A 27,399-nucleotide genomic window follows, 5' to 3' on the forward strand; every position below is an offset into this window, starting at 1 on the left:
ACGCATCTCCAACCGAACACGCATCTCCAACCGAACACACATCTCCAACCGAACACGCATCTCCAACCGAACACACATCTCCAACCGAACACACATCTCCAACCGAACACAAATCTCCAACCGAACACAAATCTCCAACCGAACACACATCTCCAACCGAACACGCATCTCCAACCGAACACACATCTCCAACCGAACACACATCTCCAACCGAACACACATCTCCAACCGAACACACATCTCCAACCGAACACAAATCTCCAACCGAACACACATCTCCAACCGAACACGCATCTCCAACCGAACACACATCTCCAACCGAACACACATCTCCAACCGAACACACATCTCCAACCATCTCCAACCGAACACACATCTCCAACCGAACACACATCTCCAACCGAACACACATCTCCAACCGAACACAAATCTCCAACCGAACACACATCTCCAACCGAACACACATCTCCAACCGAACACACATCTCCAACCGAACACAAATCTCCAACCGAACACACATCTCCAACCGAACACACATCTCCAACCGAACACACATCTCCAACCGAACACACATCTCCAACCGAACACACATCTCCAACCATCTCCAACCGAACACACATCTCCAACCGAACACACATCTCCAACCGAACACACATCTCCAACCGAACACAAATCTCCAACCGAACACACATCTCCAACCGAACACACATCTCCAACCGAACACACATCTCCAACCGAACACACATCTCCAACCATCTCCAACCGAACACACATCTCCAACCGAACACACATCTCCAACCGAACACACATCTCCAACCGAACACACATCTCCAACCGAACACACATCTCCAACCGAACACAAATCTCCAACCGAACACACATCTCCAACCGAACACACATCTCCAACCCATATTGCTTCGTGACGTGTCAACGGTCGTTTGGCCAGGTGTTATTTATGGCATAGGGGGCAGGACGCTTTAAATTCTTGAGAGCATTTGATTGGACAGATGATGAGAAGAGGATTATATAAAAAGAAATAAAAAGGTGATGTCATAAAAATCTGTGATCTGTGAATCCGTGTTTTGAATGCTTATATCTTCTAAATGCGAATTTTGTTATAGTTTTGGAACACACCAGCTTATTCACAACCTTAAGGCTAACATATTCATACTAAAAGCTACAAAATACATAAATATCAAGATTGTTCAAGATATTGAATATCATCAATGGCTGAAAAATATCAAGATGCATTTTCTTAACTCTATTACCCAGTCGATCTGCATGCTATTGTATCGTGCAGTGCTGCAGGGCACAAGCGTGTCTGCCTAGCGTGGCCTGGTGATCCCCGATTTAGCCGGGGGTTTTCCTGCGCGCACGGCCCCTGCGTGTGGCCTGGCCTGGGGCCAGATCTGCTGCCTGAGTCAGAGTCCCCTCGAGGTCTGAAAGGACAAAGCTGGTCTCCATCCAGCTCTCTTAACCCCCAAACGCTGGCTCTCTCTCTGATATCATTTCACTTTGATGGCCTGCTCTATCTCCGGCTCGCACAACCCTCCGCACGCGCTGCAGCTGTGTGGCAGTGTGTGTGTCTCGCGCTGTGTGTGGCCTCACATCAAACTCCTAAGTATTTTGGTTAATGAATTCTTTGCCCTCACTGTATGCCCGTCTGAGCGGTACCAGCATCTAAGCTCCAGTACCGCCCCGTGCACCACCCACAGCGAGAGAGAGAGAGAGAGAGAGAGAGAGGGAAGGAGGGAGAGAGAGAGAGAGAGAGAGAGAGGGATAGAGAGGGATAGAGAGAGAGAGAGGGAGAGAGAGAGAGGGATAGGGAGAGAGAGGGATAGAGGGAGAGAGAGGGATAGAGGGAGAGAGAGGGAGAGAGAGAGAGAGAGAGAGAGAGAGAGAGAGAGAGAGAGAGAGAGAGAGAGAGAGCTCAGGGTGGTTCTGGTCATGTGTGGTCTTCCATAGTGTTTAATTAGGTTCTTCTCACTAAGATGGATCATTACCTATAATGAGTCCAGACCACAGAAACACACATGTATACACATCTATACAACAACAAAAAAAGTTTTTATTGAGACCCGTCACAAGAAATGCACCTTAAAATTATTCTGTGTTTATATGTACATGTATATACGTGTCTGTGCTGAACTATTTGAAACTTTTCAGCAGTTTACATTCCCTTTTTCTTTTCTTTTTTACTATTTACAGCCCTGTTCAAAAGTTTGAGGAGATTTTTTTTTAAAGAATGTAAGAAATATTTATTTTATTCAGCATGAATGCTGTGAATTTAGGGACTGTAACAACATTCGTTATGCTACAAAAGATATATTTCAAATAAAGGCTGTACTTTATATAAACAAATTTATAAATGAAACGTATTAATAATTTTTTTTATCATGCTTTCGATAAGCAGCTTTTAAGTTACCGGTACTTGAGTAGCAAATCATCATATTATAATGATTTCTGAAGGATCATGTGACACTGAAGACTGGAGTAGTACGGTAATGATGCTGAAAATTCAGCTTTGCCGTACAGGAAGTAAAAATACTTAAAAAATATATATTATTCAAAAAGATTTTTCTTTTCTTTTATTGTAATATTATTTCAGAATAGTATGCAGCATTGATGAACAGGAAAGACATTGAAATATCTTACGACCCCAAACGTTTGAATGGTAGTGTACATTTCGACTCTTTCTGTCATCACTGTTACTGTAATATCAGTGTGTACATGCACAACTAACTTCTCTTAGCTATCGGAAATCTGCTCATTATAAAACCTGACAATGCAAGAAAACTTCATTTATGTTATAAGTTGTCTTTATAAGCAAGCAGAGCTGTGGTGAAGGTGTTTACATGCATAGCGGAATCGGGGCAGTAACATGACCTTACACGTCTGAGTGAGTGTGAAGTGTGTGTGTGTGTCTGTCTGCGTACAAAAACTTTAAGACACCCTAAACCCTCATGACCTCTGCGTCCAGACGTTCTCCCTTCCCCCGCGGCAGTGAAACCCCCCATCCGCACTCAACACATCACCACATAACCACACACACACACACACACACGACACACAGATTCCTGCAGTCATCCCTCCTCCCTCACTCAACATGTATTTAGAAAACACTCTTGCTTTATCTGCGTGTGTGAACTTTTATGAACGTGTTTTGAAATAAAGCAGTAAGCCGTACATTACAGTAGTTTTGCCCAAAAAAAGGAATAGGGTTGTTGTCTCAATATTTCAGTAGTTAATACTGTTAATCTGTGTTATTGCAGCAAAAACTAATGTTTTTAAACACATTCCTTTGTCAAATCAAATAAACAATGGTATCTTGCTTAGGGCTTGATATTGACACACATTTTACAATTCGATTCACAAGCTTGCAATTCGATCCGATAGAGTACAGTACATGGAAAATATTCTCAACTTCTGCTGTAAACTATAGAGGGAACGCCAGTTGGTACATCACTATAATATTAGGGGTTAAAATGAACTGTTTTGTATAGGCTACATACTTTTAAAATTACGTTTTTATAATAATAACTTTTTAATGACATAATCATGTCTCTACTTGTTTTGAAATATAAAAATTTAAATAGTGGCTGTCATAAAACATAATGGATTTAGTCAAACGTGCATTAAATATTGAAGAACAGTAAAAAATAACGCCTCGAGATGTTCATTCATGTTTATTTCATGCTGTAACTAGTAGTAAAGTGGAAGAGATGATCCGTTCACCTGTCGCGTCTCTTGAACGGCGAGGCTACAGCGATCTGTCACGCCACGTTAAAGAGCGCCAAAGTGGTATTTATTGTTTCATTTATCAATTTATTCAATTTATATTTCAATTTATCCGTTCATTCATCACCTGATAATTGCTTAAAGATTCTTGTAGTTTATGAATCGATATCGGTTCATCAAAATGAGAATCGATTAAAATCGAGAAATCAATATTTTTAACCCAGCTCTAATCTTGCTTTGAAGTATTTTTATAAATATAGTTTTTAAGTATAAGTTTTACCATATATTTAATCTAGGATATGTTTTCAATTTAATTTATAAATATGTTGAGACCAGTGAGTCGTTTTAAATTTTTTTCTTCATTCAAGGCAAACCAACAGTTTTAATGCCTTGCCAAGACGAGCATTTTCACCATGAAGTGCATTTGACTAATCACAACTGCACCATTCACCACATTATACTCTACAGTATACTTCATTACTTTTAGGCATTTCTATAGAGCACGGCGCTGCCAAGGTCATGGGTTTGAATGCATGAACCGTTCAAACGTATGCCTTGAATGCAATGTCAGTCACTTTGGATAAAAGCATCTGCCAAATGCATAAATGTAAATGTAATCATCATCTTTCTATTTGTTAGATTCACTCTTACAGGTGAAACTCGAAAAATGTGAATATCGAGCAAAAGTTCATTTATTTCAGTAATTCAACTTAAAAGCTGAAACTAATATATTATATAGACTCATTACATGCAAAGTGAGATATTTCAAGCCTTTATTTGTTATAGTTTTGATGCTTATGGCTTACAGCTTATGAAAACCCCAAATTCAAAATTAGAGTATTGTGAAAAGGTTTTCATAAGCTGTAAGAGCCATAATCATCAAAATTACAACAAATAAAGGCTTGAAATATCTCACTTTGCATGTAATGAGTCTATATAATATATTAGTTTAACCTTTTAAGTTGAATTACTGAAATAAATGAACTTTTGCATGTAAATGGTGCTGCACTTCTGGATCTTTATGCAGAGCTTCTGAAACGCGTGAAATCTTTGTGTGATAATGTGAACGTGCGCTTGGAAAAAGCTGCATGGACTCTTTTGTCTGCTTTATTAAGTGTTAAAGTGAGTCATGATGTAACGCTATTGTAATGAATCCGTCCTACTGGATATTCATAAAGTTTTCCCTTTTTGTGTTCCACAGAAGAAAGAAACATCCGGGTTTGGAACGGCAACATAAGGGTAAGTCAATTTCATTTTTGGACTATCTTTTTTAGTAGGGTTTGTGCTAGAGATGCACCGATTGATCGGCGGGTGACCGGGATTGGCCGATTTTTACGTGATCAATTAAAGTGAAAGCACACTTTTGATGCACAAAATAAATATGATTTCACACAAAAAGTGCCCAAAATGCACAGAATTTGCATGTCTAGTGTGTTTTAACAAGAACTGGAGTATGTCAGAAAAGAAATTGAAGACTCAAAAAATATTTATATAAAATGTACCCATTTAAACTTGTTTTTATTATTCAGTTTGGGTAAAATTTTATGGTGTTTAATAAAAAAAATATATATATTTGTGTGTGTGCTGTAAAGTGGTCAGAAAAAATGAAATCGGAATCGGCTAAAATCGGTATCGGCAGGTCAAACTCAATGAGAAATCGGAATCGGCCTAGAAAATTGTAATCGGTGCATCTCTAGTGTACACTGAGTGAGTGACTGAAATCAAATGACACAGAGGGAGTTTGAAGGTTAAGGTAAAAGCCAAAGAAAGAGAAACTTCCAAGACTTCAGAGGCTGTCTCTCTCACACGCTCTCGCTGGAGTCAGACGGGACGGGACAGGGGTGGAGATTAGACAGGCCGACGCCCCCTCAGCTATAGGTGCCCACGGTGGGAGGGACACATACGTCTCTGTCTAATAAGTGGGCTGAGACCGTGTTTCTCAGTAGTTTGATGGATGTGGCCTGAAGTGACTCAGTCTCTGGTCAGTGTTTTTGTGGTTGTCTCTCTCTTCCGCTCTATTTTTACATTTTTGGCAGGCCTTTGAACTTAAAAGGTGACTCACTCTTTTTCTATGGTCCTGTGTGTGTGCAGTGAAGACAGAAGCGAGGGAGTTGAACACACATTTGTAAACAGCAGCCATAAATATGCATCCGTGCACATCCGTGTGTTTGTGTATTTGGCCCTTTTTTTCCCTTCCTCTCTCTCTTTCCCTGTCCCTCATTCTCTTTGGACTTGTTGCCTTTCCTTTCCAAACTTCCAGCAAATATCAAAGCACTGACTGAACATCCCAACACACACACACACACACACACATATTGCACATTCAGAGCATTTCACATACTAACTCTTTTGTATGTGAGCTAAGAGAATCCAGATGTGTGTGCGTGCGTGTGTGCGTGCGTGCATGCGTACGTGTTTGTGTGTGTGTGTGTGTGTGTGTGGCTGACTCAGCTGATAGTGAGCACTTAATAGGGTCTGTAGATCAGATCCGACAGCAGTTTATTAGGTCTGTGGGATTTCTGGGCTCACATTCAGGCCTTGTTTTCAGGAGCAAGACTCTGAACACTAAACAGTGTGCTTACCGTGTCATGGACCTGTCATAGAGCAAAACATGCCGTTATTTATTATTGTAATGTTTATTAACCAACCTACTTAAATCCTCTGTCTAAAGCTGGTATTCTTCTAGAGTGAGCTGATCACAGTTCAGTGCTAACTAAGCATAGGTGTAAAAAACATAATATGTGCCTTATTGACATGCGTTAACATCCTCTGATACAGTAAATTACCGTATATAGTCATGAAATCAGAAACCGTCCTGTTTGAATACCTTGACCATTGGTCACATCGTGGATGCATAGGAAGAGGTAAACTGCAATGTGTCTCCGTTTACCACTTGTGGCCGGATTACACGAGACGGATGTTATTACCAGGTGTAAACAGGGCCAAGGTCACACACACATACTGTACAAGCAATAAATGTGTGTGTGAATCTGTCAAAGTCTATTAATTGTCACGTACACACAGTGCATGGGAAAGACAGGGAGAGGTACTCATGGCAAATTGTTAAATGTGAAAGCATATTAATTGCATCAGTTTTTTGCATGTTTATGTGTGTCTGTGTCCTTCTTTAACATATTTTAGAGACAAATTTGTACCCAGAAAAGCTGACAAAATCTCCTTTAGGGGTGTCCTCGTTTTTTTATTTATTATTGTAATAAAAAGTTGTAAAAATGCAGAAGGTTTTATGCTGATAACAGCATAAAACAGCTGATAAATCATACTAAGTGATCTTATCTGAAAATGTAAAAATGCAGAACGTTTTCTGTGAGAGTAGTTTAGGGTTAGGGGATCAATATATACAGTGTAAAAATCATTATGTATATAGAACATAAAACATGAAAAACTGACGTGTGTTTATTTTATTGTGTATTTAAAGACCACACTCACACCTGTTTGCATGTGAACTTTAAGTATTTACACCTTTTACATTCTCATAACTCACATTCACACACACACACACACACACATTCTCCATCCTACACACACACTTTTCAACTAACTCTGCAAGCTGTGGCTCAGGGCTAGAGGGTAAAGGTGAAAGATCAGATGGGAGAGTTGACCACATAAAAAAGCCATGCTACTGCAGGGTCGAAAAGGTCACCTTCATAAAGGTCAAAGTTCATCCTGCCCTGTCATGCTTCAGCATGTGTCCTGAACAGGTGTCCTAGCAACCGAACTGAAGTGTTTGCTGAGTAAACACGCATCCGGGTGCACGAGCCCGAGCTCACACACACACACACACACACACACTCACACACTCTTTGATGTCCGGGATCCCGGTGGGTCAAGATGTGGTGGAAATATGAAGCAGATTTTTTAAAGGACTTACTTTCCCCCCTTCCTGCTCTTCCGTCTATCTGAGGTCATAATAAATATGCGTCTCTGATCTTTGCCATAGCAAAACAAGGATCCGTGGGGACGGAGGCACATATGTGCTTGAATGCTTGCTCTTTTTATTTGATCCGAGCAGTGTCGTATAAAGATGAACACCCTCACAGAAGATTTTTTCAGTTGGGACTGTTCGCTTATCTTAGATCTGGTTTGTGCATTTACTAATGGCAATATTCATTTCCACCCTGTTTCGGTTGCTAGCATAGCTATAAACAAATGCATTCATGCATTGCATTATGATTTGCACATTTTGGACTACAGTGACGTTTGAAGTCAAGCTTGAGTCTTAAAGGATTAGTTCACTTTTAAAAAAAACTTTTGCTGATAATTTACTCACCCCCATGTCATTCAAGATGTCCATGTCTTTCTTTCTTCAGTCGAAAAGAAATTAACGTTTTTGGTGAAAAAATTTCTCGTAACATTTTGATGACCTTTTCAACGTAATTGCGTATTACGTGACGTCACGAACGCGCATCACAGAACAGAGCAAGGCGAGCATTTGTGCTTATAAAACTTAAACTTTTTTATTTATTTTTGAAATGACCGAACGTTTCGCTAGATAAGACCCTTATTCATCGTCTGGTATCGTTTAAAGCCCGTTGAAGCGGCACTGAAACTGTCATTTGGACCTTGAACAGTTTGGGACCCATTGACGTCCATTATATGGAGAAATATTTTCATCAAAAACCTTAATTTCTTTTCGACTGAAGAAAGAAAGACATGGACATCTTGGATGACATGGGGGTGACTAAATTATCAGCAAAAGTTTTTATAAAAGTGAACTAATCCTTTAACATAATCATTAGATGAAACTACCAGCCCACAAGAAATTCAACCTGCAAATTCATTTATTTTCTTTGGTTGGACTTTTACTGTAATCCTGTAAATCTCAGGCTTGTCGAACAGTAGTCTAATATGTGGTAATATAAATATAATTATGTAACTGGTCCCTAATGGAGAACTGTCAGGTAGCTTGGGTTTGAGACCCCCGGGTTAAACTGTGTGAAAGTCTTGGTTTGAAGTGTCCCTGCATGCTGTGTGCTTGAGCATGCATTTGTGTTTGCACATCTGGTTAAGTAGGTGTGTAAATGCCTTGTGCAAAACGTGTGTGGATTTGTGAGTTTGGGTCATGGCTGCTGAAGTTCCTGCTGATGTTTATTCCTGAGCCTGTTTATTTATCTTACACGCCACGTGAACTAGACAGTGAATGTGATCACGTTTGAGTGTGTGTATGCAAGCTATATGATTCCTCTTGCTGCTTACAGTTTGTGTTCATGCCTGTGTAACCAGCATTACTAAAAATATCCGTTAAACCCGCTCCCCTCCTCCTGCACCTCCTGCTGGATAACCCCCCCCCCCTGTGGATCACTCCACCCTGTCATGAAATCCACTACTAACTCCCTGCAAACCAAAAGAGGGATATTCCCAATCAGCCTGGTTTGCTCTCCAATGTGCAAATGAGGTGAACATTTTTTTTGTTTATTTTTCACATTTTCCACATAGCAAAAGTTTTCCTTTGCAACACTTGTATATAATGCAACACTAATATGTGACCCTGGATCACACAACCAGTCACGAGTCGCACGATATATTTGTGCCAACAATACATTGCATGGGTCAAAATTATCGATTTTTCTTTTATGCCAAAAATCATTAGGATTTTAAGTAAAGATCATGTTCCATGAAGGTGATTAGTAAATTTCCTACCGTAAATATATAAAACATTTATTTTTTGTGGGTGAATGCTGCACAATCGTGAACATAAATGCACAACCTTAAAGAAGATTTTCTCAATGTTTTGATTTTTTTGCTCCCTCAGATTCCAGATTTTCAATAGTTGTATATCGGCCAAATATTGTCCTATCCTAACAAACCATACATCAATGGAACTATTATTTATTCCGGTTTCAGATGATGTAGATCGTGTTTTGATAAACTGCTGGGTTGTTTCAACCCAACTTTGGGTCAAATATGGACAAATTCAGCCGTTGGGTTACATTTTTAACCCAACATTTGGGTTTGTCCATATTTGACCCAAAATTGGGTTAAAACAGCCCAGTATTTTTTAGAGTGTATAAGGTATATTTCCATGCATGTGATTTTCCCCCGTATGAGAGTGTGTGTTTGGCCAGCTGTGTGGAGGCACATTCCTCAAGCTCCAGGCGGAGGGGGGGTTGGAAAACAGAGCAGGCGAATTCCACATTCCTATTCTCCCTCTGAACATGTCCGGGGCTAAACTGCAAACCCAACAAAACTCACGTGGCTCTCTGTTTTTCTGCTCTATCCATCTGGTTCTCCTATGAACAGAAGTTAGTTGAGTTTTGACTTAGGAAATAGCAGATTTGGTTCTTCTCTGCATTGTTTTAATACCATAATCTTGGGATTTTTTGTACTATGATGTCATAATAACATGATGCCAGCCCCGCCCCCTTTTTACTCCCACTAGTCTAAACAGGAAGCACTTTGGCTCCTGTTTTTCAGTGTTACAAATAAACTGTATGTTCTCTTTCTTTCTTTTCACTCCTGTTTCTTCTCTTAACACAGATTGGGGAAATGTAATGTTTCTCAGATTCAATCTAAAGAACTGAAGAGTTTAATTTAACCCATTTACACCTGGTACGAACATCAGTCTTGGGTACGACCACTCATAAATGAACAGCAGAAAATACAGGTACACTATTGTACAATAGATTGAGTTTGGTAAGGGTTTTTAGTGATTATGAATTTATTATTACTCCAGTGATCAAAGCTGAAGTTTCAGCATCATTATTCCAGTCTTCAGTGTCACATGATCCTTCAGAAATCATTATATGCTGACTTGCTGCTCAAGAAAGACAGCTCATTTCATCGCTGTCGGGCAGAAAGCTTGTATCTCCAAAAGCGCTACTTTTTTTAGGACATGAAAAAAAACGCTGTATTTTTGAAATAATTAAACACTGCGTTGTCAAAGTTGATATTGTGACTGTTCAGACACAAATTTTACAAAAACTGGGGTTTTTGACCGGCGGATTTCAAAGAATTTTGGACATCTGTGTTTTGTCCATCATTAGAACAGCAGTAAAGTGAGCATTAAGTTTTCATCAACTTACATGTTATAAAGTTCATTGTAGCTATGGTGCGCTCAGTTTTTTCTGTCATTTGGCCAAAATCTCATGTTATTAAAGATGAAATGCTTCGCACAGGCTATTTAAGACAGTATTGGCTGTGACTCAAAGACACTCTTCTCCACTGCTCAAATACATAAAACATTAGCCATTATTTAGTGTTTCTTGAGCGTAAAGAAAACGCTGTACTTATTCATAGAACCAGTTCTTTATTTACCATTGCATTGCAAACAAGCAGAGACGCGCCAAACTGTGTGTGGCGCTTAATTCACCATAGAGGGGGCGGAGTTATGAGGTTTGACTGACAGTTTGATTATCCAACGGAGTTACCATGTTTAGTCACATGCTCTTTTTAATAATGTTCATTGCTTAGATATTTGCAAAACCCAGACAGATGTAAAGGGTGGCCAATAGTAATGATTTATAAAGAAAAAAAGACGAAATATGGAGATACAAGGTTTGACTTTTTGAACTGTTTAAAAAGAGATTTGATCACACCACATTTGGAGACAGTTAAACATCTTTCAAAGAAAGCAATTATTTGATCTAAATACAAATCACTGAGCATGCAGTGACAGACTGACGTAGTTAGCTATGTACATAATCAGAGACGATCTCCTGGATAAAATATGATCAGTAATGATCACAGGAGATGCATGACAGAGATCTGTCTCAATTGACCATTTGTGAACTGATGCACTGGACATAGATGTTAATGAAAACAGAAGTGTTTTGTAGTCATGTGTACAGGTAAATGGTGCACTCACACCCTATCAGTGTTGAAGGTGTGTGTATGTTCATCAGGGCTGGCTGACTGTGGCAAACTAGCACATTGAATAGCACTTAACCTTCACCTCACATTCACAGTAGGAATGTGTGTGTCACGCACTCTGTGTCTGTGTGCATTTTGCTGGCGCGCATTAATAGATTATTGATGCGCTCTTGTGATGGTTGACAGTCAGATGGAGGTGGAAATGGACCTATAATTTCATGCTGATGCCAGACAGACAACACAAATACTCATTTATATCCTGAGAGGAAACGATTTCTCATGGAGAGAGAAAATTAGACAAAAGCAAGAATGGATCGGAGGAAGTGATAATAGAGGTTTCTTCACACACGCTTCTCATACTCTCTCTCTCTCTCTCTCTCTCTCTCTCTCTCTCTCTCTCTCTGTCTTACCCTAGTCCTCATCTTGAACAGATGGGTTGAGGTATCAGTTTTTAATGAAAAAGGGAGTGTGAGAGTCACGTGACCATCTCTCACACACATACTGGCATTTCAGATTTGTGTAGAGCTCACATATAGTCACCTAGTTTGGAATAAGATAGATGGTTACATTTTCTGCTAAATAAATTATTATTTGTGTATTATTGAATATTGTAATAATTGCGTTACCTTTTGTCTTTCAGAGCAAGCACATAATACTGAAATTGTATATGCAGATGTATTGTTTCTGACTTTACTAAATCTGACTTGAAGGATTTCAGTCAAACTAAAGTGTTTACATGACATTTTACATGACATTTTTGAAATCGATCTATCTAATATCTGTTTGGTGTTAAGATTTTTTTAAATAATTTAAAAAAAGAAACCTTTGGCTCACCAAGGCAAAAAAAAAATGCTGCTTAATATTTTAATCTGTATTCTAAGATAGAAAATGTATTTATTGGCAAAAATATATTATCCACACTACTATTTAAAATAATAATAATATATTTTTGTTAAACCAAACTTTTAACAAAAATTTTCAGGGGTTGTCATGAAGACCTTTGAGTTTCTGTTTGTATATGATATGACGATAGTTACATTTATCAAATGAAAAGGTGAAGTGAGTCTCAGAGCAGCTCTGGAGATAAAGTTCATGTGTTCATGATATAGTGTGACGACAGACGCTGAAAACACCTTGTGTGCTTCAGTATGTGTTTAGTAGACGAAACCTTAGCAGTCTTTTTGTGCTTTAATATTCACAAACACTACTAGACCATATACAGCCCTGCCTTTTGATTTCTTCAACCATAATTTGCCATATTATGTGACATTCCACCACGTTATACTGTAAATTAAATTTTCATGACCCTACTCTGAGATTCTGTTCGCGTTTTATAAGTCTCAGACTACGTTTACACGTGGACGGCTATTTTCATAAACGGACATTTCACCTCTCTCCGTTTTCAAAAATAACATTGTGTACACACCTGTCAGTTTTCAGAAAAGTGTTCGTTTATACGAACCCGTGTATATGCCGTCAAGAGCATGCCAGGTCATGTTTGTAAATGAGAAGTTGTTCTCAAAGCGTTTACCTGGATAAATAAAGGTAAAAACCGTAGGTTGCAGTGTAACGAGAAGCTCAAGCCCACGTTAGCCAATCAGAATCCCGAAAATAGTCACATACTGTGACGTCGGCTGCCTAAAACTCTGTTTTCTCAGTTTACATGCAAACAAAGTTTTCCAAAATCTCCACTCTGGCCGGAGTTTTTAGAAAGAATAGTTTTCAGAGGCGAATTCTCCGTTTGCGTGTAAACGAAGGGCTCAAATGAAGGGAAATGTCTCAGTTTTTCAAAATAACCATGTACGTGTAACGGGGCCTCACAAACCAAAGGGCCCTAAGTGTATTCGTGACGGTACTGTTGTTACTAATCAGCTCATAATGACTCTAATGGGTTAACAGTGTTCATATGAATTGATTGACAGTTTTCCGAAAGGAAGTCAACTTCATTTAAAGATATGTGAAAAGACCGAAATGGTGCATTGTGGGATGCATTGTTAGGAATGTGCTGATTGGTAATTGCACACAGCTGTAGCTCATTAGATGTTAATTGCCAATTAATCAGCATCTCCTTGTTGTGTATTTTAAGTGAAGAAGAGGAATGAGAGGTTGGAAATGTAGAAAAGAGGAAACGATTTGTGCTGTGAACCGAAGAGCGAGATTCTCACTTTCCTTTCCTCCTATCACAGTTTCCTTTCTCTCTGTCAACACCCCCTCTCCAACATCTCTCTGCAAGAAAAGAAAGTACGGGAGAACGAAGGGAGGGGAGACTATGCAATTTGTCCTGTTTGTTTGTTAGGAAGTTCAGGTTTTATCAATACAATTTTTCATTATACTTTCAAGTTAGTTAATTCATGCACACAATGCCCAGATCAGTTGTAGTCCAATTTGTGGGAATATATATGATGATGGACAAAGCTGAACTACAATCACTTCATGTAGAACTGACTTTACAAAAATCATATAAGTACTTTTTAATTCAGACTTAAAGGGATAGTTCACCCAAAAATTATTTTATTAATTACTCACAGTCGTCGTTCCAAACCCGTAAGACTTTCGATCATCTTCAGAACACAAATGAAGATATTTTTTATGAAATCTGAGAGATTTATGTCCCTCCATTGACAGACAGATACGCAACTACCACTTTGACGCTTCAAAAAGTTCATAAAGAGATCGTAAAACTAATCCATATGAATTGAGCGGTTTAGTGCGAATTTTATGAATAGACTCGAGCGCTTTATATGATGAACAGATTTAATTTAGGCTTTTATTCACTCACATATAAACATTCATCAACTCACACATTAGTTGAGGTATAAAAGTGGTAGTTGCGTAGCTGTCAATGGAGGGACAGAAATACACGAGGGTGAGTAATTTTCATTTTGAGTGAAATATCTCTTTAAAGGCCCTTTCACACCGGACGCGTACACGAAAAAGCGAAACGAAAAAGCGAATAGTTCGCGTGCGAAATAGGGACAATTTGAGGAGCTCGTTCAGACAGTGGCACCGCATCTGACGAGACAAACCACTAACTTCAGGGAACCAATCGGTCCGGAGCAGCGTCTGGCAGTCTGCTGAGGTGAGGGCTACGTTTACATGCAATCAAATAAACAATCCACTGTGTGTGATTGGCTGAAGCCTTTTCTGTCGCCGCAAAAGTAAAAAAAAAATTGACATCGAAGCGGAAAAAAAAAAAGTCGTTTTTTCGCCGCAGCACATTCGCGTTCGGTGTGTAAGCACTCATTGCACAACAGCTGATCAAAAAATAAAACCATCGCGCGAATTATTCGTGCGTCAAAATCGCGTCCAGTGTGAAAGGGCCTTAAGGCTTTTACATGGCATTTACAAAAAGATGATTTGCTTGCAAAGAGGTTGTTAATGAAGGATAGAGCAGTGCAAACTATATTAGATCTGACACGCTGACGCGGGTTATTTGTCATTTGTGTAACAAATGGTTTTTTTCCCCCCTTACATAACTCTACAAAGGACTTTGATAACACCAGCATTCCCTGACATACATTTACACACTCTCTCTCTTCTCTTTTGTCTATTGGCCGAGAGTCAAGTATTTCACTTCTCGTTGGCGGCCACATTTCTCCAGTAATAAATCAATACAATGGAAATTATGTAATGCTTAGGCCAACGGCACAGAGGACGATAGTATATATGTGGCTTTATTTGGCTTATGAATTATCTCTCTCTCTCTCTCCCTTCCTCTCTCAGGAAGATTTTTAGAATAACTTTCATCTTTATAGGATCATGGGAATGGAATTCATGAAAGAAAGTTAAAAATAGCTTGGAACAGCATCAGTGTGTGTGTGTGTGTGTGTGTGTGTTTCTACTTTATTGCTGAACAATGCAAGCATGGCTTCTTTGCAGTAAGTTAGCAGGTTTTCCACCCAGCCTGCTTTCTTGGGTCTCACAGTGGAACGTTTTTGGCTTCACGTGGATATCCTCTGCTGTCCCCTTGCAAGGGTGTAAATGTGTGTGTGTGTGTGTGTTTGAGGCTGATTCGAGCAGACAAAAGGAACAAAGTTACAGCACAAAACAGCTGTTTCTTTATTCTTTTAGCCACACATTGATCACACACAAATGCATATCTCAGTCATTCACACACATTTCACTGATGATGAATGCATTCAAACAAGATCATACATAAACACCCTTAGCTTTTTGTTTTCAGCTGGATTTAGTCATCCAACCACAGAAAATCTGCACTAAATCGATCATTTCTGCCATTCTCATCCCATCCCATCTAACATTTATGTAGGTTTTTAATGCCTTTACATCGAGAGAGTATGATAGGCAATAATAATGCAGATGTACACCACCATTAAAAAGTTTGGTGTTAGTAGGTAGCACAACTGTTTTCAATATTGGTAATAATAATAAATGTTTCTTGAGCAGCAAATCAGCAATAGACCCCTTTTGCGTCGACGTCACAGTTACGTCACGGCGTTAGCTGGTTTCAAAACAAAGTGAAAACTGGAGGCGGCCAATACAAACCAGCACAGATTCGGCTACATAATAAGGAGCTTAAATTACTATTATTATTATTAAATGTCATCTTGTGTTGTTGGGTTCTAGAATCAATGGAGTACAGGCTCCAATTTTACATTTTATCGCATAATGTTTTCTAAATTATTGTGATTATTTGTGAATCATCTATGATTGTTGTTTTGATTGATTGGGACTAGACTTTTTGAAGAACATGGTAAGAAAGGGTAATCAAATACATAGTTAAAAAAATGAATATGCTTTATCTGGAATGTTTATTTCTAGAAAATATTCACATAATTAAAATTGCACGTAATGTCACTCTTTACATCGTCGTCTTCTGGCCTTGGCGCTCCTGTCAGATCGTCCATCCATTGACTGCGCGTGTACGGGTCGGCCAATCTGGTTCCGTCCGTTAAAATGAACTTTTGCAAATAACAATCGTGGTCCTGGACAGTGAGTGAGTTTGCACATTAAGATAAAATCGGATTTTCTCCAGTCATTGTTAAAAAACAAGCTAACAAAACTGGCAAACTAACGTTAGTGAAGCGGCCTGAGGGATCTTTCTGCAACCAACTAAGCTCCGCCCACAAAAAACATTATCATGTTTACTAACTGAAAAGGGGTCTATTAGAGTGATTTCTGAAGGATCCGATCATGTGACACTGAAGACTGCAGTAATGATGTTGAAAATTCAGCACAGTAGCACTAATTTAATAATGTACCCGACCTGTTTGACATTAAACCATGACCTGAAACGCACCCGCTACATCAGGTAGACAAACATGATTTTACACAAGCAATCAAACCAACATTAGCCATTCTGAGTTGATGTATTTTATAGACACGCAGCCAAACATATTAATAATTAACAGAAAAAAAGATGAGAACGAGCATCCGTCATGTAAACAATACACAACTTTTGCCTACATCCTCAACAATCTGCCCATGCTGGTTATTTTGAACAAATGTGCATAAATCACACCATAGACTATACAGATGCTGAGAGGTTTCCATGAATTAAAAGAACACCAAATGTGAGCCTTTATAATATGGGGAATATTTGAGCGGATTCACTCTGCAATTAAGAGTGAATTAAGGTTTTCTCTTCTGAAACTCCTCTTAGCAGCATGAAAAATAAAACTTTTATTCAAATTGCGAATAGATTATTATACAGAAAGCGAGCAAAGAGCGCTACCTTTATAACGAACTGAAGCTGCCGATCACTTCAGTTTCAGCGCGATTTGCTACGATGCTCAACGCTGCAAATCGCGTTGTAATTAGAAACTTTTGACGGACTTCAGACTGTGAACTCAAATAAGCTCGGGAGTGTTTGAAAGCAGCTGTCTATCAGTGAGTACCGAATTGAGTCGAAATATTCTTGGTTATTGGACCCGCAGTCCGCCTGTGCCTATTGATTCCCGACCCACACCCGCACCACAAATGAGTCTGACAACTGAAATATTATTCCACCCGTTACATCAAATATTAGTGGTTCACCCGCATGCGCCACTAACTAATGACAGAAGTAACTGCCAGATATTGTTTATTTCAACCTACCAATACTGACTGACCCACTGGCCTCTTTGAAATACTTTTTGACTTTTCCTGCATTTTCTGTATGTTTTTTGACAGAAATGTTGAGTATGTTGCACACTTATGGCCAGATTTATAACAGGCCCAAACCCTCTTTTGCCGTTAAAAAACTAGTGTCAGGATTTACTAAAGATACGCGGTGAAAACTTAGGGCTGAAAAGAGAAAAATTGGTGCCTGACCTTATTGCATATGCATCTGTTTCCCTTTCAGGCGCAAAATGCATGGGAGGAGAGTATTTAAATGAATGTGCAAGGTGATTTACTAAGGTTTGTGCTAGTCAGTTTACTGGTTATATGTGCCATTTAACGCCCCCCAAAAAAGCATGTTTTAAACCAGAGAGTAGATCGCGTTGGTCATTATTGAAATGATTTGCTGTGTCTGTGTTCTTTAAAGCAGAGCTATGCATTTTCGGGAATTTCTTCGCTGTATTCTCGCTTTTTGTTCGCATGTTTCTCTATAGAGCTCCCCCTACAGCTTCGGAATAGATATTTGACAACACTGTCGTAAAAACTCGTTGCCGATTCTCAGATACCAGAGGCTAGTAGATCAACGACACCACAGCAGATGTGACATTCTTTACAACGTCTTCTTCATTCGGGTTCAAACAGCGTGAAGGAGTGCAATAATGACAGAATTTTAGCAGATTTCTTTTTGCCGTAAAGTAATTCCCGCCGGCCGAAAGTTGCAAGGGTGTTTTTTCCGCTCACAGGCACCAGGGGGAAGAGAGACCGCCACCATTCAACCCGAAAAACGTAATATAACCATTCCAATGACTCCAAAGCTGTTCAGTTAAGGTAAATTAAGCTAAAAAAAACTAGGATGCACTAGGATTCTGAGATCACAGACATATTGGAAGGGAATGAGAGAATGATAATATAGTAAATGGATCCCTTCCGCTCTCAGATCCCTCTATCTGACACACGGGGAGGGAGGGAGGGATGGTGAGAACGAGGCTAAGAGAGAGAGAGAGAGAGGTGACAGGGGACGGGGGGAGGGGCTGTTTAGAGAGAGAGATGTGAAAAAACCCAAGAGAGGCAGGCTGGCCTATAGCGGGGGTTGGGCTTAAGCGCTGTGTGTGTGTGTGTGTGTGTGTATGTGTGTGTGAGAGACCAGCTCCTTTCCTCTCTTTGTTTGACTACTGAGTGGAAAAAAGCAGAGAGAAAGAGTGTGTGTGAGTGAGTGAGAGAGAGAGAGAGAGAGAGAGAGAGAGGGAGAGGAGAAGGACTGAGGGAGGAAAGCATAGAGAAGGAGAACGAGGGAGACACTCTTTTTTTTTTCTTTGGCTAAAAAAAGAAGGAATTCTGTTTTGTTTGGAGCTGGAATTCTGCATCCTCTTCACTGTCAGCTTTTGCATGGTGTGTTTTTGTTTGCAAGCCCTGCTGCCGGTGTGTGTGTGCGTGCATGTGTGTGTGTGTGTGTGAGGGGGGCAGGTAGTCAAGCCTGCAGCTGGTTAAAGGGAAAATAAGAGCGGAGATTTTACCGAACAGACCGAACGAGCAGCTCTCAGTGTGGGATTACCTCAGAGACACAGGGAATAACGTTGGGAAACACGGTAAGACACGCAGCTTCCTCTCTCCAGTTTCTTTGTGCTTCCAGCAGGGCATTTAAACTGAACTCGTGGAAGTATCCGGGCTGCGTTTGGACAGCTCAGCAGAATAAAGACACACGCTAGAGAAAGTTGCGCTGCTTTTTCCAGTCGGATTGCTGCACAAAGGAAGCTTGTTGTATGTACTAAGTCCGGCTCGCTCTGTTTATGTTCTGCCTGACACACACACACACACACACACACACACACACACAATCTACTGCAAAAAAAAGAAAAGATGAAACAGAATTGCCTGTTCTATTTCCAGTGTCTCCTTCCCTCACATCCGTATGGAAAAGCAGGGTGTAAAGCTGATCTTTCCGGACATGATTTCTGTCCTGTTAGTGACTCTTTGTTGAGTTTGTGTGATTGTTTTGCAGGAGTGTGTTGTCTGTTGTGGTCTAGGGAAGTGGTGGTTGGTTATGGATTATGTGTTAGTTGAGATCTAGAGTAAAACCCAGGTGGCGTGAGTGTGTGTGTGTGTGTGTGTGTGTGTGTGTGTGTGTGTGTAAACCGCCGCTTCCTCATGGCTGTGTGTCCGTCTCACACAACCCACATCCATTACCGGCATCCTGGAGTGTTTCGATCAATCAAGAGTCATTGTGTGTATGTGTGTGTGTGTGTGTGTGTGTGTGTGTGTGCGTTGCTGGGTGTGTATCTGCTGGCTCCGCCCCTCATTAAAGCTCTCCACTAAGATAAAGAAACACAAAACATTGCCGGAAGAGCACACTTCATCATTGTCATCAGGAGATCTGTAAACCAATCTCACGTCTTCATCTGTCAGTATTCGGTTTCTCCATTCCTCAATGGTTCTCCACCGGAAGAACATCCTCTTTCTCTCTCTCTCTCTCTTTCTCATTCTCTCTATCTCCAGCAAATTGTGACTGTCTGCCCATGGTTCTCCACCGGAAGAACATCCTCTTTCTCTCTCTCTCTCTCTTTCTCATTCTCTCTATCTCCAGCAAATTGTGACTGTCTGCCCTGAAACGCATTTGGCGTAGCGTCGCCGGTGCCTATTTTCATCAGCGCGTGTGTGTCGCTTTTGCTTTTAGCCTACATTCGTGTCTGAGTTCCCCTCGCTGCTGTTTAAGCCGAGCACAATCCAACTCTGTTAGCATTAGTGGTGTGAGGACTGTTATTACCCACAATGCCATGGTGATTAGCAGCGTGCTAATCTATTCATTAGCTGCTAATCTAATTGTCAGCACTGGTAATGACTGGGCTGTTTGTGTATTTCTGAAGTAGTTTTGATCAGTCGTTTATGTCAAAACACTGTTGTTAGTCCTGGCTAACTTGACGTTTGCCATCACTGTCATGGAGAAATTAACTGAAGACAAAAAAAAAATCCAAACATTTCCAATATTATTTGGTTAAGTGTAGTAAAATAACTAAGTGCTGTGGTATTTTGGCTGAAACCATGCTCTCATATTTGGTACCCGGATGAAAAACCAGCCTAAAGATGGTTTGCTGTTCTTATCTGGTTTAACTGGGTTTCCTAGTCTGGAGTTTAGCCAATTTAGCTTCCCAGTCTGACCAGCTAAAGTGTCCAAAGCGGCTCTAAAACCAGACTGGGAGACCATCAAATCATCTTAGACTGATTTAGGCCGTTTTTCCCCCAGATGCATGTCCTGATCATGTTGGCTTTGACTCAGTCTCTATTATAAGCTCTCTCTTTATCACTCCCTGTGATGGGCGTTTGTTCTTCTGCAGATGTGGTGAGGGTGTGTGTGTGTGTGTGTGTGTGTGTGTGTGTGTGTCCTGAACCCCACCCCCCCCAGGACAGGCCTGGCTGAACGGGGGATTGTGCATTCATTGGAATGGAGAGAGAGAGAGAGAGAGAGAGAGAAGGGAGGTAGGAATGATTGAGTGGGCTGCCTGGAGAAGAAAAGGAGAGGGGGATGGGGGAGGGGAAATGTTGCTTGGCTGGTGTTTTGCTCTTTGGTTGAAGGAGGAGAGGGGGAGGTGGTTAAGGTATAGACACCCAGCTGGTTAGTTTGAGAAAAAGAGATGTACAAACATCATGGAAGATGTACAGCATTCTGAGATCAAGTCATATGTGCTTAAGAGAGAGAGAGAGAGAGAGAGAGAACAAACACCATGTGATAGGAACTATTGCTTATAAACACTGACATGCATAGAATTAACCTGATAATAATATTAGTCGGTGCATTGGAACTTCATTAAATAACCAAAACGTGACATGCTTGAATGTAATAGCAAAATAACATCTATCTATCTATCTATCTATCTATCTATCTATCTATCTATCTATCTATCTATCTATCTCTCTTGTGTTAGGATGGAAGTGTTCACAGTGCAAGTGGTTTCTTGGTGAGATCATTTTGTATTTGTTTTGTTTGGTAAATTGTGTTGAAGTCACAGAGATGGGAGGATAGATGTGAAGAGAATATCTGTCTCCCCTTCTGTCTCTTGTTTTCTCAGAGTCAGGCATGTTTTCTCTCTCACACACACACACACACACACACTCATAAATTCCTTATTATCGTTAGCGTGCAACTCGATCACTCCAAACACACACCTGTGTTTCTACGCCTCCTTTGTCTCGCTTGCGTCCCCTGGGAATGAGGTGGTACTGACATGCACATGCACACACTCTCTTGAGTAAACAACCAAAGATGCTTTTCCTGGAATATCGAGTTTATTTATATTTAACAGCATCTTTGGTCTCTAGCATCAATGCTACTGTGTTTTTTGTGTGTGTGTTTTTTAAGCTGGGATTCAGGCAAATTTATTCTATATTATCATTCAGTGTGCATGGAGCGTTGATAAGGGAATTAAAAAAAAAAAAAACACGTAAATCATATAGCTAAACACACAAATTGAGTGACATGTAGTTTAACCCATGATATGGTCTCGAAATCACAATCTAAGTATACATACCTCATAACTTCCACACTCATGTTTAATATGCATGAGGATCAGGATATTGGTTTGATAATTTTTCAGTGTGGGCACGGCTACCTGGTAAGAACTGAAACTTTGAAAACTTTCTCGTCTTTTTGTGCTTAAAACGAACAGATACACTCAAAATTGTCAAAATGCCCATACCGGCGCGTATCCTCGTAAACACATATTCAGGTAGAGAAATTGAATAATCAAATGTAAAATAAAACGATCTGTATAAATCAAATATAATCTTTGTTAAAGCTACAAAAATGATTGTCTCTGTGTATTCTGTTGTTTGATTAACATTACTGACTCAGACAGCAGGTTTATTAGGCTGCTGTCACTTTAAGACCGAATGCACGGATCCAATATAATGATACGCATCCGATTAATTTCTCAACTGTATATTTCACTTAAGACATGAGCGACTGGACTTGCCTGCAAAACATTATATCACAATGTTTTTCCTAATACCTATTTGGGAACATCAGTGGACACCATGTGCTCAATGAAATAATCAAACACCCCAAAATGCAGCTCTCTGCAAAGTGCATTATGGGGTATGTGACCCTTCTGTGACCCCTGGGAGTGATCGATGGGCGTTTCGCATTACTTAAATGGAGTCATGTGACTGAGCGATAGAGTTACAGCATCAATGGGTGAAATGGCACCCGGCCAATCGATGGCCGAGATCATAGTGATATGGAGAAGAAGAAGAAAAAAGGTCATCTCAGGGTCAAAAGTGTGTATTTGAGCTTGCTTTCTGTCCCCATTTCTTCATTGTTCTGTCAGCACACTTTTTTCCTCCCTGTTCTCGCTCTCTTTCAATCTTCTGTAATACCATTAAGTGCGCGCCGTCCTTCTAACCCAGTTCTCCAGTGAGCTTTGACCTCTTGTGTAAGGTGCGTACGCTTGTGAGAGAGAGATTTTAACTGTACCCTGACCTGTTGTGTAAGGTCTGTGTGCTGAGGTGTGTGTGTGTGAGGAGTGCGATAAGAACTGGAGCCGTTCAGGCTGCACAACAGCGAGATTCTCTGCAGGTCTGTACGAGATTAAGTGCCTTTCTCTGGACTGTGATTTGTGTGTATGTGTGTTTGCTCTGCCTCTCCTGCATTTCACACTCCAGCAACCCGATCCATTTCCTCTAGATGAGGGAGCCTGTATAGACGACCCCCGTGTGTGTCTTGTTGCAGTCAAAGCCATTGTTGATGTTGTAATTGATTTCTCACTGCTCTTGTTTCTGTAGTGTGACACGTCTGGAGCGCTAATTCAACTGGCTTAAAGGGTGTGTGTTTGTGTGTTTATGAATGAGTATTGGTTTTGTAGATGAAGTTGAATTTGTCTTTCTGTCATATAATAAATCGGCTATTCTCTTGCCCTTAGTTTCCACTTCACCTGCATGAAAAGTTTTAGGCCAGAAACTTTACACACATGCACGAACTCAGATGCGAGCGCTTGACTAACACGTTTCTAAAACGGGGCGTCAATAGAGATTTTGTTCTGCGCTCAAACACTTGCATAGCTTGTTTCAGGCCTAAACACTGACTTTTAATTTAGTTTACTAAACTCCTATGCTGCATCCTAAATCAAATACTTCTCAATTGACCGTTCGCAAAGACTCGCCCCCTTTAGTTACTGTTGCTAATGTCCGACAAGCTACGCCGCTCTCACACACACACACACCATGTTCTCACGCAGTGAAAAATACATCGCGGAGCAGAGAGGAGACTGACAACACGCTGACAGACAGGACAGACCAGCTTACTTTTGATATTAAACAAAGTCTTAAAATTTGGTAATTTTTTAAAAGAAATTTCAACAATAAATACCGTTTTGTGGCTCTTTAATGTGTTTAATCAGTTAAAGCTGCTTGTGAACCAATCATCTCTTCCTTCTAGTTCATTTATAGCATCAAATAAACATGAATGAACATCAGAAGGAATGTTGTTTTAACCGCGGAAAGGCGTCAGTACACTCCGCTTCTCAAGTTCAAATCCTCCCATGTTAATCTAACTCTCCTGACTGCTTTGTCGGACAAAATGGCGGATGGCGAAGTATGATTGGTCAGATCACCTGTCAATCAAGCTCCCTGCGAAGGGTCAATTATAAAGAATGTGAAAAACTGTACGCCAAAAGAGTAGTATGTCCGAAAACATGGTATTCGAAAAACAGTAGACAAACAGTACCTATCCTATTAGGCCAAAAGAAATGAGTTATGAATAACAGTCGCAATATCAGGATTTATTTGAACGATTAAAATGCCTTTGAAGAGAGATCGTAGTGTCGTGCTACACATTCGAGTTGTAGTTCTGGCGCCCCCGTCCCGAAATACCGTAACGCGACGATTACATGTTCAGCAATGCAGCGGTGAGGTGTGCTCACGTGACAATGAAGTTCTTCGCTATCACAAGTTTATTATTTTTATACGTCTTTAAAGCCTTGCCAGTTCAACTTTTTATTTGCACGCTATTCTGACATAAGCTTTTCTGAGCGCGAATCGCACGCATACGAAAAGCCTGTCACAGTGCGAGTACTGAGCTAATTTCTCTTTTGCATCTTACTGTTTAAACGATCAAATACACACAAGGTTTGCATAAACACAGTCGGTTATTATGGCTTGTGTGAATGTGAACAGTTGCAAGTTAAATAACCTACTTTGGGCTAAACGGTTTGTCACTCTTTTTTTATTTGTTACCTTGTAAGGTACAAATTACCTTATAAGGGTCACATTAAAAAAGGTTGAAATGTAAACACACATGATATATTTGCACATTTTCATTGCATGCCGACTTAAAACTGATTGGCTTGCTGCTTCCAAGACTATCTACTCATTCCCACTATTTTGACAAAACAATAATTGTCAAATAACTGGCCATCAGTTTCTGTTGAGCCCTAATAAGTGCCTGAATGCACCCCGTGATTTGGAAACAGGGCTCTGTTTTATGGCGTAAGCTAATGTTGTAATGTGATTCTTTGTTCTAAGATCACAATAACACTAATCTGTTTATAGAGACACTTAAAAGCTCTTAGCTGTGAGATGGCATCATGAATAAGAAAGAGAAAGAGAGAGAACAGAGAGGCAGGTTTTGGGAGTTGAGGTTTAGATGCTGAAGACTGAATCGTGTGTGTGTGTGTGTGTGTGTGTGTGTGTGTGTGTGTGTGGACGTGTTACCACCTTCAGTGCGGCAGGTGCGAGATACGAGGAGTGTGTAGAGCTGATCCCATTTGTTTTTAGCAGCAGTATCACAGGCCACTGTGGACGTTGCTTTCATTGAATGTTTATGTGGAGCCATTTGCTTCCATCTATAGTGGCGTCCCCTGCTGTGTATGTATGTAAGTGTGTGTGTGTGTGTGTGTGTGAGCATTCGTGTGCTCTGGTTGAGAATAAATAGAACAGCAGTGTGATTTCACACCCCTCCTCCTTTCCTCCCATCCCCCTCCTCTCTCTCTCTCTCTCTCTCTCTCTCTCTCTCTCTCTCTCTCTCTCTCTCTCTCTCTCTCTCTCTCTCTCGCTCTCTTCAGCATCAGTGCATCTGTGTCATGTCACAGGGTTCTGCAGTCCCAGAGTAACCCACCTCCCCCTCCCTCACACTAAGCGCTTTTTCTCTCGCTCTACATCATCATCTCTCCTTATATATGTGCACTTACTGTATACACACACACACCTCTTTGATATGACGACATCTGTCAAACGTGCATATGTGAAATATATTTAGTTTGTCTTTTGCTGTGTGAAGATACCCTGATCTCACACATGCACACACATGCATCACATATTTATGTGTGTGTATATATGTACATGTGTGGAAGACGAGAGGCAGCACAAAAGGCTTGTGTGTGCGCGCGTGCGTGTGTGTGTGTGTGTGTGTGTGTGTGTGTGTGTGTGTGTGTGTGTGTGTGTGTGTGTGTGTGTGTGTGTGTGTGTGTGTGTGTGTGTGTGTGTGTGTGTGTGTGTGTGTGTGTGTGTGTGTGTGTGTGTGTGTGTGTGTGTGTGTGTGTGTGTGCACCCCCAGGCTCCTCCCCCAGGGAGAGATGGACAGGTGTGGAACAGATTGAGTTCTGCCTCATCAACACTGTACACACACACACACACGGATACACCTGCACGCTCACAATCAGTAATATACACCAACTGAACACAAAGCATGCAAGCCAATTAATGTGCACATACATAAACCAAAAACATACATTTGAATAAAGTATTTCCTGTTTTTGTTAAAATCATAATTTTTGCAATTCTAAACCTGTAGTTCCAGTCCTCAAAGTTGATTGGCTGAGCAGTGAGCATCCCAATAGTGCTGCTATTTCCAACATATTATTGTCATTGACTCATTTATTCAACTGATTTGTTTAAAACCCTGATTCATTAAAGGGAAATGGTTAAAGTGAAAAGGTGCAAGTAAACACTTTTCTACTTTGAATCTTTTTCACTGTGTTTCTGCTGTGAGGACTGTCACCTGACCCAATGATGTAATTTACGCTCTCACATGATATTAAAAATCGAAATCGAAACGTCAGAACGAAACTCCCAGAATCCCCCTCAACATCCCCACACCTCACTGAATGTCTACTGCTCTTTGTATTCTTCTCAGTTTGATTTCTCTTCCTCTTTTGAAGACATTATCACACACTTCATCATGTGGCATGTTTTAGATTTGCTGACAGTGTGTTGACTTTGGCCATTTCCAAGTGTTTATACGAACACTAATTAGTAAAATTTGAGCACATGTTGTATATGAAGTGTTGCCTAAGTACAAGTGTGAGTATGTGTGTGCGTTGATACTTGTCGGTGTGTGTGTGTGTGTCTGACTGTGTGTGTGGTCTTGTGATGGTTCAGAGACACCATGTGTGGATCATATGTGAGTTTGAGCAATTAAGTGCGTTTTTGTGTGAATGTGAATTTTATAAACAGATGGACTTACTGATGAATACAACACACCTCTAAAGCCCACACACTCACACAGACATGTAGAATATAACGTACATATCTGCAAGCACAGTCCTAAACAAATTGTGTAAGTTGTTGTTTTGCATACATGTAAGGGTTAATGCCCGACAATGGACACCTCGAAGGGCATTAACCCGCTTATACCATGTTCACTTGCCAAATAACACATTTTTAAAAATTTAGTTTATATTTTAATTCGTTTTACAATCGAATGGTTTTAGAACTCCTTTACTAGGTCTCCTACGTCACTTTTTAATGGACACCCTGCAGCCAATCAGAATCGAGTATTCACACAGACCA

At 40.3% G+C, this 27,399-nt stretch overlaps 1 protein-coding gene across 4 annotated transcripts in view; it reads left to right on the forward strand.

The window, feature by feature from the left end:
* The window catches only part of kdm6ba (lysine (K)-specific demethylase 6B, a), a 103,271-nt gene that overhangs the window by 34,854 nt on the left and 41,018 nt on the right, over window positions 1-27,399 (forward strand). For 3 of the 4 annotated variants that reach the window (XM_079586633.1, XM_079586632.1, XM_079586634.1), the window contains one exon: window positions 4,940-4,977. The gene's annotated coding sequence lies outside the window, so the exon portion shown is untranslated. Of the gene's footprint in view, window positions 1-4,939; window positions 4,978-19,150; window positions 19,212-27,399 lie in introns of those variants that run through there. The other variant, XM_079586635.1, reaches the window with a different exon arrangement.

The sequence above is a fragment of the Phoxinus phoxinus genome, assembly GCF_949152265.1.
Source record: "Phoxinus phoxinus genome assembly, chromosome: 2".
NCBI lineage: Eukaryota > Metazoa > Chordata > Actinopteri > Cypriniformes > Leuciscidae > Phoxinus > Phoxinus phoxinus.